The sequence below is a fragment of the Trachypithecus francoisi genome, unplaced genomic scaffold, assembly GCF_009764315.1.
Source record: "Trachypithecus francoisi isolate TF-2019V2 unplaced genomic scaffold, Tfra_2.0 Contig00586, whole genome shotgun sequence".
In the NCBI taxonomy this organism is placed as follows: Eukaryota; Metazoa; Chordata; class Mammalia; order Primates; family Cercopithecidae; genus Trachypithecus; species Trachypithecus francoisi.
The window spans coordinates 4,226,074-4,240,622 of record NW_022680749.1 but is presented as its reverse complement, the minus strand read 5'-3'; the positions used below and the strand labels follow the sequence as shown (position 1 = coordinate 4,240,622).

At 34.4% G+C, this 14,549-nt stretch overlaps 1 protein-coding gene across 2 annotated transcripts in view; it reads left to right on the top strand.

Annotated features, from left to right (window-relative positions):
* Nucleotides 1-14,549, top strand: part of PRKG1 (protein kinase cGMP-dependent 1) — a 1,377,278-nt gene that overhangs the window by 504,930 nt on the left and 857,799 nt on the right. The window lies entirely within an intron of this gene.

The following is a 14,549-nucleotide window of genomic DNA, read 5'->3' as shown; positions in this document are numbered from 1 at the left end:
TCCTCACATAAATTCCACTTGTTTACTCAGTGGTTTAGAAAAATTAAGAGAAGAAATGTCCTTCATCTCATTCAAACATCATTGAGTAAAATATCTCCTGAATTCTAAAACTGCATCTGAGTGTATTTTTGCCTTCAGCTGCTCATCAAGCTGTATATTATAGCATTTTTCTTTTCTACTGATTGAGCTTATTTTAAATCAGGGCAATAAAGCAGCTTGTTTCCCTAATTTTACATGTATGTGTATATATGATTTCTCTAGCAACTTTTGTTGTTTGGCAGAAGCAGCTGCGATAGTTAGAAGGAAAAAGACTTTTTTTTTAAATCTGCTTCCTGAGTAAGTATATAATGACTGTATAACAAACAGAGCTGAATTCAAAAGTCAACAATGTAGGGTTCATTGCATCTTTAGGCAAATGTATGTATTTCATGTTTGAAAAGTCTTTCTGATACATTTTCCTGTGGTTGATTTCAATCACAGATTACTTTGATTAGATTTTGTCATTTAAAAAAAATGCTATTGGCAAAATGACAAGTACATTGTGAATTTCAATTAGTTTTATCTGGATCTCATTGACTACTTTTTGTATTAGTTTTTTCCTCCAGAAGTGCAGCATATAACTGACAATACAACAGTGAAATTGGATTTAAAAAAACATAAGAATGCATGGCCAGCTGGATTCCCAGAAATTGTCTTACGCATCTTATTAGTGAATCACCTTTTTATTCATTGGATTCACTGTAACATCAATTGTAAATGGGCCTCTTTTAGGATGAGTCTTCCTTGGCATTTGATTCTTGATCTCTGAAAGCACAGGACTCTTGATTGATAGATGCTGCCATGTTTTACTTCAAGTGATCATTCAATTGCATAGCTCAAAGAATGAGACTCAGTGAACCATAATAGAATCTGCCACAACTTTTACTTACTTAAAAAGAACCTTAACTATAGAAAAGAATAGTCATGGCTCCATTAAGTGAAACTGGTTTTACAATTATGCTTCATTTTCATGAGAAATATATTCCTTTTCAGATTAAAAAAAAGACCAGAATGCCATATTTTGATGATATCTCAGAATTATAAGTAGTTTTTTTGTTTTAAAGTATTTAACATTTTTAAATATTTCAGGCTTGATACTTTCATCTAATTGAAACTACAAAATTTCCAAAAGCCAATAGTTGGAAATAACATGGTAGTTAATCTTATGAAACATGGAATTTTTATTAAAGAAAAATTTTAAATAGTTTATTTACATGAATTTTACAGCGAAGATTTTTAATAAAATGATTTGTTTGCTTCATAAACATCAGTTTTGTTATTAGATTTCTATATAGTGATGTTCATCTGCACTAACATCTATTGTACTCTTATTTGGCAAATTTAAATAGACACTATGAATCTAATTCAACAAGAAGAAGCTAGATGTTGAATGCAAATTATAAGCCTAACTCTTTTGGGGTCAGAGCATCCATCATAGAGGGAAATGAGTAATGGGACATGTTCTTCTTTAACACAGACTCAGAGAAAGCTCAAGAATGCATCTGTGCATGTGTGCGTGTTTGTTTCTTCACAGTGCCTTCTTAATATATAAAGGTTGTGTTGACAAAAGAGCCTAGAGTTGGTGATGTGCAAATATATACCTGCATTTAGAGGTACAGAGGTTTTGTGCATGAATCAGAAACAATATCTATGAGCAACTGTTTTTTCCAAATGTTTCATAAGCACTATGAAGTATGAATAATGATTGTTTATTGTTTCAGGACTTTTTGTCCTGCCACCTCTGCTATCTAGGGAGATTGTACTTGTGACTGTAGGCCTCAAGCGCTGTTTTTTTCTATATATTTTAATTAAACCTTCAGGTTGGATATGTTATGGTTCTAATTAGCTCACATTGTGGATGCTACTTTTACAAAATGACTACGGAATATAACTCCTAATGCTGTCTTATTCTTTACATGTAATAAAAACATGTCTTCAAATTTATTTGGCTTTTAAGGTTCACTTATTTCTTAGTATTCAAGATTACATCAACTTGTCCATTTTTTCCTGTCATCGTGTCATTTGTAGTTTCAAATGACAAGAGTATTGACCATTTGGAGTATCATTCAAAATGGATTCATCCACTTGGGCGTAATAGTCTAATTCTGAGGGGAATATTTTTCTACACAATAGCTAACTTATCCAAGCTTCTTCTTTCTTACATACCTTGGCTTTTGACCTCCTTAACCCTAACATCACCAACTTTCCTTCATGATTGAAAATGTTGATGATCCTTTTCCTTTTCTATTTTCTTTGATCCGCCTGAAAGTTATCTGGCATCTTAATGCATTTTATTTTCACAGTAGTAACTAAATCCTAGGTAGCATTCAATAGTTTTTCAATGTACATTACTTGTTTCCTGTTCAGGAGAGCAGTTTTTGCAAGTGTATCAGGCGTGAATAAATAAATTTCAGTGACTTCACTAGCTCATGAATATGATCAGAACACCTGTGGTTTTTTTTCTTCTAAGCTTACGTTATCAAGAAGTAGTTTTCTTATTAAAACTCTATATTGACATATGCTATAAAATATGATTATAAGCTTGTTCATAGTGATCCAACAGAAAGAAGCACCATGGTAGTTTGAAGCAAGCTCTTCGGTTTTCATCTGGGAAAAAAATAAATTGGCATTCTTCTGAAACTAAATAACATTTATTTTCAGTGGTTATCACGATAGCACTAGGAGGAAGATCTGATAGCACCAGGAAGAATATTTTTTAAAAATCAAAACCACAGTGATATAGAAAGAAAAAAATCCTGGTATGATTCAGATCTATATTCATAGTCTACCTCTGCCTTATAAAATAACTATTGATTTTTCCCTGAGGAATGAAGAAATAAAAATATATAAAATTAACATTATATTGGAAACCAAAATTTAACAACAGTCTTGAGTTTGTTCATGGCTTAATAGCCTCAAGTTTTCTTTATTAACTGTGATCTGAAAATGGCCACTTTGTATCTTTCCAGTCACAAACATTCCCAGTGGCATGGGGATGGGAAAAGAATCACTTGTTAGAGTTGGTTTCCACCGCACCAATTAATATTTTCAGTATTGATTTTTTAAAAATGTTTTCGAAATATTTTGACATTGTATAGTGAAAGGAGTTTTATCATCCATTTTCAACCCCACAGGGGCAAGAATGTCTCACATGTTGTTTGAATACCCCTTACTTACTCAATCCTCACACCTGGAAGCAGATCATTATCACGTTTTCCTAAAGTGTCACTCCTGGGTGTGATTTCACTTTTACTACCCTCACAGCTATAGCAATATCAATTTGCACTTACCCTGGGCCTTGCTTCTGTGCCCAAAGTTCTTCAAAATAACAAAAATGGAGAAGTTGAAGTTACTGTAAACCTAAAAGGAAAAGGCGTTTCATTTACAATGAGAGGAATTCAGTGACATGTGTTGTACTGGGGGTATTTTTGCCTGTAAATATTAAAGTGAAGCCCTGCCTCTCTTACTTTGAGTTTCAGCTCACAGTGCCTCCAGACCTTTGGTCATGTATTATTCAAATGGTCTCATTCAACTATACTCCAATGAAACCCAATAAAAAGCATTTTTCAGGGAAACATCTTGATGCCTGGTCAATATAATCACCACAGAAAGTTATCCACAAAGAACATCTATGGTGGATGTGGTAGATATTTTATGACATTACTTGGGCCAAATATCTGACTAATTATTTCTCCTTAAATTGTTAATAACAAGTATTTAGTTTTTTTCTTTATTAAAATACTTCATTACTAATGCCAAAAAGCCTAAAAAGCATACAAGAAATCTGACAAATTGATGACTTTAACAATATCGGATAAAAAACTATTTTTCTGCCTTGGTTTGAATATTTTTTAAGTTTCCATACTTAAACTTTCCTAGGATATTAGTAAAGAGGAAGTTGACTACTTAAGATATTTTACTAAGTGTCATAGACATTTTAAAAACAAAGTTTAAAGGTCTGGAGTTTTCTGTTTATTTTTGTTTTTAAAATAAATTTGAGTCTATGTAGTGAAATAGCTTTACATTCCCTTGCAGCTGTTTTAAGCATTACATTATTCAAACTGTATCAGAAAAATCTGCTGACTGTCAAAAACCTAAATGATGAACAAGAATTAAATAATAGAAGATTCGACTGAATTTTTTGCTGTAAATACTTTTACATGCTGTAAAAATAATGCCTATACCTAATACCTAGACTCTATATCTCATTCATCCACACTATGCTTTTTACTGGTAAAGGAACAAAAGACGTGGATGCTAGATTTTACTGTGAATGAAAAGGAGTCATTGATGAAGCTCTTATAATAGCTGCAAACCTGGGAAATTTCTTAAGATGCCTAAACCAAGAAGCAAGCAATCAGATACTTTTTAAGAAAATATCATTGTAGAGCACCATGAAGTATTAGATTTTTGATAAAGATACATTCACATGTGAAAATGAAGCAACACTGTCCGTTAGCACAAACAATTGCTAGAATACCATTATTATTGAGTTTTCATGAGCACAAGTACCCAGGTACTATCATGCTTGCTGTGCTACAGCAAAAGAGCTGGAGAGATAACTGGGCTGATGAGATAGTCACTGTGCTGCCTTTGAGAGGTAAGTTAAAGAGATGCGTGTTTGTTTTCTCCCAGTTTAATACATGCTTTTTACCAAGAATCCTGAAAGAAGGACAGAAGGCACAAATTAAATTTGGGTCAATGATGAGTAGAAACATGACCCTGGTTGTGGAAGGGATGGTTAAGTGACTTCCTGCGAGTTTTATCATTGCGGACAATGAAGCGAACAGTATATTTTGGCAGCATCTTGGGGAAGTTAGTACACTTGTTTAGTGAGTTAATTAGACAATATTCTTCTTAGTAAAATTTTCATTGCATTTGTCTATTAAAGAATACTGTGAAATTAGTAACATAAATCCAATTATGTAATCCCTGAGAAATAAATTTCTTTAATAAAGGAATCAATTCACTAGGTACCAATGCTGCTACATAACAGACTAACATGAACAAATGCACATATAAAAGCAATGTTTTAATCTCATTTTTTTGTTGTTTAAGTAGATTAAAAATGAATTTCAGGGAAGAGGCAAACTATTATTAAACTATATTTTCTTCTATAGGTTGAGAAGTTTTTTTTCCCTAGGCTTGAGGGAAACTGTTACAATCAAAATGTATTTATAATTTATATGTAACTACTTTCCCAAAAATTCATGTCCAATTTCTATATTGACCAGGCCTGGTAGATAGTCATATGTTAGCAGTGCTTCTGAGGCAAAAGCTACCTTCCATAGTCAAAGAAAGGCAATAAATTTAATTCCTTCCTAAGGCTAGATAAATTACTCTCCCTCTCCCTCCTTTAATTACTAAATCATTGAATACTTTGAATATTCTCTATTTCTAAAGAAGAGTCAGACTTTAGCTGATAGGGTGTTATGTTTTAAAGATCACAAGCAATTTACGAGGAAATCTAAACAATAGGCAAGAAATACTGATTTTTTTTTTTTTTTTTTTTAGCAGTTTTTGTTATTTAATCCTGCAGAAGCAGCAATTTTCACACAAAAACCTGCACCACAAGAAGCTCCCACACATGTAAAGCTTGAGTCAGTTTTTGGTATAATGAATCTACATTCATTCATTTAACAATTTGCTTAAGGGCATTTTTAGTATTTATTCAACTGATCTGAAGAATAAAAAGCAAATTACTAACATAGACCAATACTGTATTTTCTGTAATTATTTTTCTTAAAGGAAACCTTCCTGCCTATAGGTCAGGGTCAGGATGAATTTCTAATGGATGTTTCCACAGTAACAATAAGTAATTAAACCAGATAACGTTTGAAGACTATGACGAACACACAAAACTCAGCGCTTTCGGGATGGGTTGTGTTGTTACCCCCATTTTATTGCTAAAGCAACTAAGACCTAAAGCAGTTAAGCAACTAGGCCCATGTCCGTAACTAGTCAGAAGGAGGGCCGTAAGTCTGACACTATTTTGCTATTTAGCTGCTGTCACAAGCATTTGAGTTTTGTCTGCAATGTTTCATTTTGCTTTTAAGCACAAGTGTATCTATAAGACTACTTCTGTTGGTCTGAGGACTCCACTTGCACAAAAACTTATACAGCATGTTATGATTTCAAAAATGTTAAAATATTAGCACATGGATCCATGTTAAGTACATCTGTTATGAAAGGATGAATTCTGTAACATAGTGATGAGAAGGTCATAAGTTTAACACCTTAGAGACATATAATGAGCAATCAGAACCTATTGCAGGATCTAGTTTTTGTAATGCATTGAAATCCTTATGGAGATTTCATGAGATGAAACTTCATGATTTAGTGTTTAAGACGTTACTAAGTAGTTACATTTTTTTTTACATAAAATATATTAGTTAATCAATTTCTTCAAAGGAGGAATTATGAAAATTTAAACAGCAGCTAACGACAATGAATGAAGATTGGGGAAAAATTACTGTTTTTCTTATATAACATAACAAAAGGATAAGGTGAGTCGTGACAAGTGTGTTTGACTTCATTTTCCCCTATAATTTCCTCTGACTACTGAGGAAATGTAACCCTGGCACTTCATTGGTGAATCTGAAAAGCCCGCTCTGCTTATGAGATGTTCTTTGTTGACTAAATTTCTAAGTTATCATGCTAATAATGCTTTATAATTTACAACCTGTCATCCCATGCATGTTGTAATGTAATCTTCAAAATACCTCCATCTAGTAGATGAAAGAGATTGTCCTTGATTTTCCAGATGAGAAAATGCAGGCCAAGATCATGAAGTGTGTTAGTGTAGTTCATTAACAGAGTCTCTGATGCAAATTTAGGCAGCAGTAATTTAAACTCCTTCCTATAAGCACCTCTCCTTTACTCCTCCTGCTCCCCACCCCCATGTGTGGACTCCTGAATAAGGCTCTTAATATGCCTACTACCCATACCTAATGTATGAACTTTTGGTAAGGGAACTTCAACTGTTTACCCCAAAGTTTCTCAAAGTGTGGTCCCTGAAACAGCAGCATCAGCATCACCTAGGCCATCACTAGAAATGAAAAACCTATGGCCCCTGCTTTACTGAATGGGAATTTTGGTGGTGGGTCACAGCTATCTGTGTGTAACAAGGCCTTCCAGGTAATGCCCCTATAGTTCGAGGACTGAACTACACCCTATAGGTGCCCAGTTAGTGTTAACCTACACATATGCACACTATCATGTTCATCAAATTGTCTATATTGAGGAATTTAAAAGAGAATTCCAGACTCTATAATAAGTAGTCAGTGTTATTATTGGCATCATTGCAGCTTTTTACTTGTTTTGTTGCTGTTGAGCATAGATATTTAAGGAAAGTTGCATTTTTCTTTTAAGGAGTAAAACACAGCCTTAGTAAAGAGTATCAGCTTTGTACATATTATTAACATATTCTTTTGAAGAATAGTGAGAAGTAAAATTAAAAGAAGAACAGATTGAGAGGGAGGGAAAAATTAAAAAATCATGGACTGTCGAGCCATGTTGTTAACAAAAATCACTTTTAGATTTATTAAACTTGATGGTTAGGATGTTGGTAGAAAAACAGAACAAAGAAAAAGTTTCATTTGATTTTTTGTTGTTCCTTTTCGTGGTCATGAGTATAGTTTGGATTAAGTGAAAACAAATGTGAATGGACATTTTTAAGAAAACAACTGAGTTGATAATGTCTTTATATAGTCCAATATCAAAATACATTTCTCATTAATGTATTAAGTTCAACCTTTTGGACTCATAATGAAAAGGTCTTTTGTACTTTCCATAGGTGGCCATTGACTTAATTCATAGTGTGATCCAGGTAGTCTTAGGTGGGTTGCATAACTCTTTACTTTCTATAGTTAGAAGATGAAAAGACATCCATATATCACAGTCACTGAAAAAGAAATGGGGAGTTCCTTGGAATTGAGACCAGTAGAGATCTGAGGCCTGGAGTATTGAAGGATACAGGCAAGGAGGTGAGCCAGTCAATATTTGCAGGAGTCCTGAAGAATTGAGTTTTCACTGTGAAGGTGACAATAGATCCTAGAGACTAAATACTGACTACTCAGAAGGCAGGTAAAAAAAGATTCAAGAATCGATCTGGGGTAGCTGAACATTTTCCTGGGGTACTCAGGTAGTACCCCAGGATACTTACATACTGGGGTAGCTAAGTATTCTTTACTACCTGTTTTCTCTAAAGGAGAAACAGTCTGCCTCACTGATAAATACTCACTTTATACCCTTATAATTCCTTCCACTTCTAGAAGAGCAACACTTTATTGACCTGAAAGTGTGGTTGTCTATAACCTTCTGAGTGTGATCAAACAGCATTGTTTAAATTATCTTCCTAAGTGGATTATTTGTTGTTGTTGCTTTATTTCTAAAGTAAAATTTTGTAGAGTACTTCTGTTTATGAAGCTTATAAGAACAGACTCTTCTGGTTACAGAATAGGGGAACAGCCTCCAGGAGCTCCATCCAGTTGCCCTAAATTCCCTTGCTATTCATTCTCTCTCATTCCTCCCCCTGGATTAAGTTCTTCTCTGAAATTTTTGAGTTCAAGTCAGGTAAAATAGTTTGAAGACCACTTTTCTAGTTGAATCCAGGGTTACTCTGAATACCTAAGTAATGATAATTCTTTATCAACTGTATACTGTGTACATGCCGCTTGGCTATATGTAGAATCTCTAACCTTTACAATAGTCCTGCACTTTAGGGATTGATACTGCAATTGCATAGGTGAGGCAGCTGATTTTTAAGGAGGTTAAGAAACTTCCTTAAGGTCACACACCTGGATTTCTAAACTGTATCTCTCTCCTTAACAGTCACCAGTAAAACATTGAACTACATCATCTCAAATGTTGTTTTGGGTAGTTGATATATAAAAATTGAATTCTAGGTCTGCACTGTCATTTATCAAGAATTTCTAAGACTCATAGCAAATTCATGTGAGGCACTGCTGAACTCTCTGGGGAGCATCATGGAGAAAGAGGGCATAGCCCTACAATTAAGATATTTGTAATCTAGTTGGAAAGAAAGGAAATATAGGAAGATTACAAGGAATTATTGGCAAACTAGATCTAAAGAAATGGAGGAATTTGGAAGGAGAGAAAAATTATTCTGGACTAGCATTGACAGATTTAGTGGAGGAGATAGAAACTGACCTGTGCCAAAATTAAAGAGAAGAATAGTTCTGAGCATTTGTGTCCAGAAGCATATTGCTTGGGTTCTCATCCTTTGCCACTTACTAGCTTTGTGTCCCTGGGAAAACAATTTAGTGTTCCTGGGCCTCATTTCTCTTACCTTCAAAATGGTAAGGACCCACCTTATGACTGTGGCAAGGATTAAAGAAGGGAATGCCTGTGATGTGCTTAGGCAGAAATGAACATAATGCAGTCAGTAAACACTTACCGTTCTGTAACAGTCGTTATCATCACAATTGATGCTATAAAAGCAAGAAATAATCCGGAAAGGAGTTGGAACTTTCATCATTTGCAGAATCCGAGGAACTAAAAGCACAATTTGAAACCCATAGATAAAGAAGAATAAGAAAGAAGGGCCACACTCCAGAGACTGGAGGCTCTGGCAGGATCCCAGACCCTAATTTTTTCATTACAGCCCTTACTTGGAGAAGTTGGTTCATATGCATGCTTTGAATTAACTTGTACAAGAGGCACTGATGTCAAAACCAAACTACAGGTAAGGATATAGGGGTAGAGATTGAATGACACAGACTGGGCATTGAATTCAGTGCTTCTGTTTGGAGGTATGACTTTGGTCTGTGAAGAGGCAAAGGGTATTCATCTGTGTTGTCCCATAGTCCTGTTGCTGTCACTTCTCTCCTGGCCAGATTTCTTAGGACTTCATGAGAAGTGTTTGTGTATTTTGAGTCTGCGTGTACACAGACCTGAGGATGCGCCAAGTATACCAAGGCTTTGGACAAATTACGAATAGATGGCTATTGAGCATGCCTTTAAAGCATTAACTATTTTAAAAAGTACTATTTCAGACAAATGACAAATGCAGAATGTAACTTAAGATGCAGCCTGGAAATTCAGGACTTGTGGTGTTCAATTCATCTGTCTTCTTTAATTGCCTTAAGGAAGAACCTGAATCTATAATCACCACATTCCTTCTGGGTAAAGTTGCTGGTGATGGCCATAATTTTAATAAGAATGCAAAAACTGACCCCCTAGAAGATTCAAGCTTCTTCTGGCCAAATCCTTGACCCAGATAGATAAAATTATATTTTATAATTTTATATCCTTATTTTATAAATGGAATCCTTTTATCTATATTTTTAATTTAGCAATTCCCAGTTTCCCTAAAACTATAGTTAACCAAGTTCTTGAAATTGCTCATATTCATTGCCTTTTATTGCCATTTAATACATGGAGCAAAAATCTACCAATTTAAGTGGAATTTGTCTCTGACACACAACCAATAAAAGTTATCCATGAAGCTTAAGCATAACATGAAACAGAGTGAGATACTGAAAAAAAATAAATGGGATTCTCCCAACCTGAAATTGCCCAATCTATGTGGAGCCCAAAATGTAATACATGAAGTTTTGAGGCTACCAAATTATTGAAAGTTTAAAAGCAGAATTTCTGAAATGCTAAATATCTTCTGCAACTCAAATTTCAGTTGGAAGAGATCTTAGACATAAAAAAATCAACGCCCTTTGTCTATTAGTTTCATGACTAATAAAAATAGAAATGAGCTCTAGATGTTTTGGAACTCTGTTTAAATACATCAAAATACCTTAAAAGTCTCAGAAGCAAAAAGAGAAAAAGAGAAAATACTAAATGAAAGATGTAATTTTGTATTTACTCATTCTCTGAATCTCCTGCTTGTGCTTTCTATTTTTTCAATCCGATAAACTTAGACCATGGACAACAGTACACAATTATAAAAACAGCAGAATATTTTTCTGTATAGACTGTTTTCCTTATAATTATTTGAAATTATTTAACATGCCTTTTAAAATTTTTCATAATTTTCTGATCATAAAAGTAATGTGTTTATAAAATACATACATGTAAAGATTTAAAAAATCACTTATAATCCCACTCCCAAAAAAGAATACTTTGACATTTTGGCCTTTATTCTTTCTCTTCCTAAATATCTGAAAAGGGAAGACCATACTATTCCGCTTTTTAATAATCTGAATTTAATAGTTCTGAATATTAGTTGTTTGTTTATAGTTGGTATGTGTTTTTGTTTTTCTTAAGGTTTTATTTTGGGTCAAAGTAGCTGGAGTTTGTTTTCATTTTCCCTTTGAGCTTTTCACTTATATGATACTATTAGTGTGCTTTTTCTTCTACTCATCTTCCAATTTTTTTCAATTCATTTTTGCTATTAAAAATGTGGGGTTTTTTTTGCTCTCGATGTGCATATTCTTGTTGGTCCATGCAACTTAATAACTTGAACTAGAATATTAATACTTTGTATTCATGTTTCATGAATACTTTGAATTGGAAGCTGTTATGCATGCCCTTTGTTAACAGACATGATTAAATTGGAATAGCAAGTAGTGATGAGAGAATTGGTGTCTTTCTACAGATATGTTCAACAGTAATACATGTCTAGTGGTTGACTTGGCATGCCTTCAGAGCATTTGAATTTTAGGTTTCTCCCAATCTTTGTGATGACAGTCTGGCATTCTGTTTTAGGACTTAGATGTTTCACTCAGTTGAATCACCAGTAGCTTAAAATTTATGGAATAATTATGTTGATTGATTTTAATTGCTCAGCAGAGCCATCTCAAAAAAAAAAAATTAAATGTTCGCAAGCTTGATTTATTTACGACCGTGTCATTAACGTCTCTGAGCATTAGTTAAATAGGCACTAGATTTCTCTTCTAGATGAGATCTTAAGGCACATAAATTCATGGCATTTGGGTGAACATATTTGCACTGCTTCTCCTATGAACTGATTCTCAATTATTATTAATGTTTGAGAAAAATGTATTAGTCCATGTGGTAAGCTACCCAGAAAAGTTTTCAAATTTTAAGACACATTTCATAAACTAACACCCACAGTACAGGTAAACTGTCTTCTGATATAATCTTTTTGCCAAAGGTGTTCTTATAAAGTAAACCATTTTATAACCATTTAGAATATTCCTATGCCTTATCTATAAGAAGTGTCCCTCTACTCAAACTCCCCAAGAGTGTCATTTAATCATACTTGACTTATACATTGGGCTCATAATTAAAAATTGGACCTTACTGTGTTCTCTATACCCTTTTCAGCATTCTTCAGGAGTCATCTTTGGAAGTAGAATGATGGTATTGTAGCTGAGATCATTTCCTTGGCATCTAAAAAAACAAAAAACAAAAAAACACAAACAAACAAAAAAACACTTGAAAGGTTATGTAGGAGACTCATGGTGAACAGTCTTTGGGTATGACCATGGTGAAGGAGCCATGAACTTTGAATTTAGCACTGGTATTTAAAACTTTACAAAGCACATTTTATTTTAATAATGGTGTTTAGCTCATAGAGAATATTGATAGAAAAGTACTGATAGGGGTTATTGATAATATGGGAAGATTTGTAATGTTTTTAGCCTTAAATGTTTCTAAATAAATGTGGCCATGAGATGTAATGGACAATCAAAAAGGATTAATGAAAGACTTCAGAAGATATGTTAAGAAATATAAACATAAAATCAAATTTAGCTAGGTATATGAGGGACTGGAGAATGGGGGAGGTGGTGGTGGTGTGAGTCTAGGAAGTACCAAAGCATGTGGGAGTATCTACAAATAAAGGAAATCAACAATGTATGAGTCATACATATAATGTCTGCTGTATATGACATTTAATGAAACTCATACACAGTAGAATTAATCTATCTTTCTGAAAAAAGTCAATTTGCTATAAAGGAATGTTACTGAGAAAAAGAAAAATGAAGGAACTTTGAATATTTCTTTAACATGAGGCTATTTTACTCTTCAGACCGATCTTTCCTTCCTTCCTTCCTTCCTCTCTCTCCCTCTCTCTCTTTCTCTCGTTCTTTCTTTTTTTCTTACTCTGTCACCCAGGCTGGAGTACAGTGGCATGATCTCAGCTCACTGCAACCTCCACCTCACAGGTTCAAGTGATTCTCGTGCCTCAGCTTCCCAAGTAGCTGGGATTACAGGTGCCCATCACCATGCCCAGCTAATTTTTGTGGTTTTCGTAAAGACAGGGTTTCACCATGTTGGCCAGGTTGGTCTCGAACTCATGGCCTCAGGCCTCCCAAAGTGCTAGGATTCCTCGGCCTCCCAAAGTGCTAGGATTATAGGCGTGAGTTACCATGCCCGGCCAGACTCTGGTTCAATAGAATACATTATTTTAGTGTTTATGAATTTAAAAATTCTTGTTAATTTTGGATTTGTTTGAAATTTTAAATCCCAAGTAACTCATTATTGACATAATTCTATCAGCTCTTGCTTTTATTTCTCTTGTGAGAAATCATAGTAGCTTTGGAACTCACTAGTAATTGTAAAAAGGCTCATTTTTTTTTTTCTGTTAATGCTAGTATCTTCTGTTTAGCATTTCAAGTACCTCTTTAAAGAGTTAATGCACTTCATTATTTCACCTTGAAATGATTTTCAAGTATCTTAGCAAATTGTGAACAGAACGTCAAGCTCATTTGAATCACAGAAGCTTGCCAGCATTTAAAGACCTTTTTAAGAGGGGGTTATACATCATGAGACTTTTTTTTTTTCCCCGTTCATGTACAATAATTCTGTTGTATAACTTGAAGGATAAATTAGCATTTTCTACTCTGACTGTAGTTCGAAAGCATTATTAAAATCTTGGAAATAGCTTGAAAAAGAGACACACATGATATACAAAGTGACATAAGGAATTAGAATGATTTCCCACCTTCCTTTTCAACTTTCCCATACTCCAGTTCTTCCAGTACAAACTCTACTCACCTCCACGGACTGGGGAATAATGGCAAGAGGCATGGACTTTAGCCCCAGGTATGAATGACATCTCTGTTGCTTGAGTATTTTTACCCTAAGTGAGTTATTTAACCCCTCTGAGTTTAAATTTCTAGAATCAAACACTATGAGATTTGGTAATTGATATACAGTATTAAATAGATACTTAATGAATGTCTATACTTTTCCTTTTTTACAGAGCACAAGGTAGGTGAAAAAGAACAGACAGAAGGGATACAAACTGTGGAGGAGGAGAATCAAAACCACCTAAATGAATAGTGTTTTGTGTCCATTGGCTCTATCATGCCTCCTTATCCATACTGCCATTGACCTGGCTAACTAGGACTTTCCCCTCTCCCTTGAAGGGTAACAGTGGATTCTAGTCTTTTTCCCCTTACATCTACCCTGGACATGGATACTGAGTTAATCCTATTACTTTCTAACCTTTCTAAAGAGGTTTCTGGTTATATTGCTCACCTTGACTCCCCAAGCTGTGCTTTTAATCCCCATGGTTCTCCTAGGCAAGGGAGCATAGTGGCAGAAGCATAGTTGCTCAGTCTGGG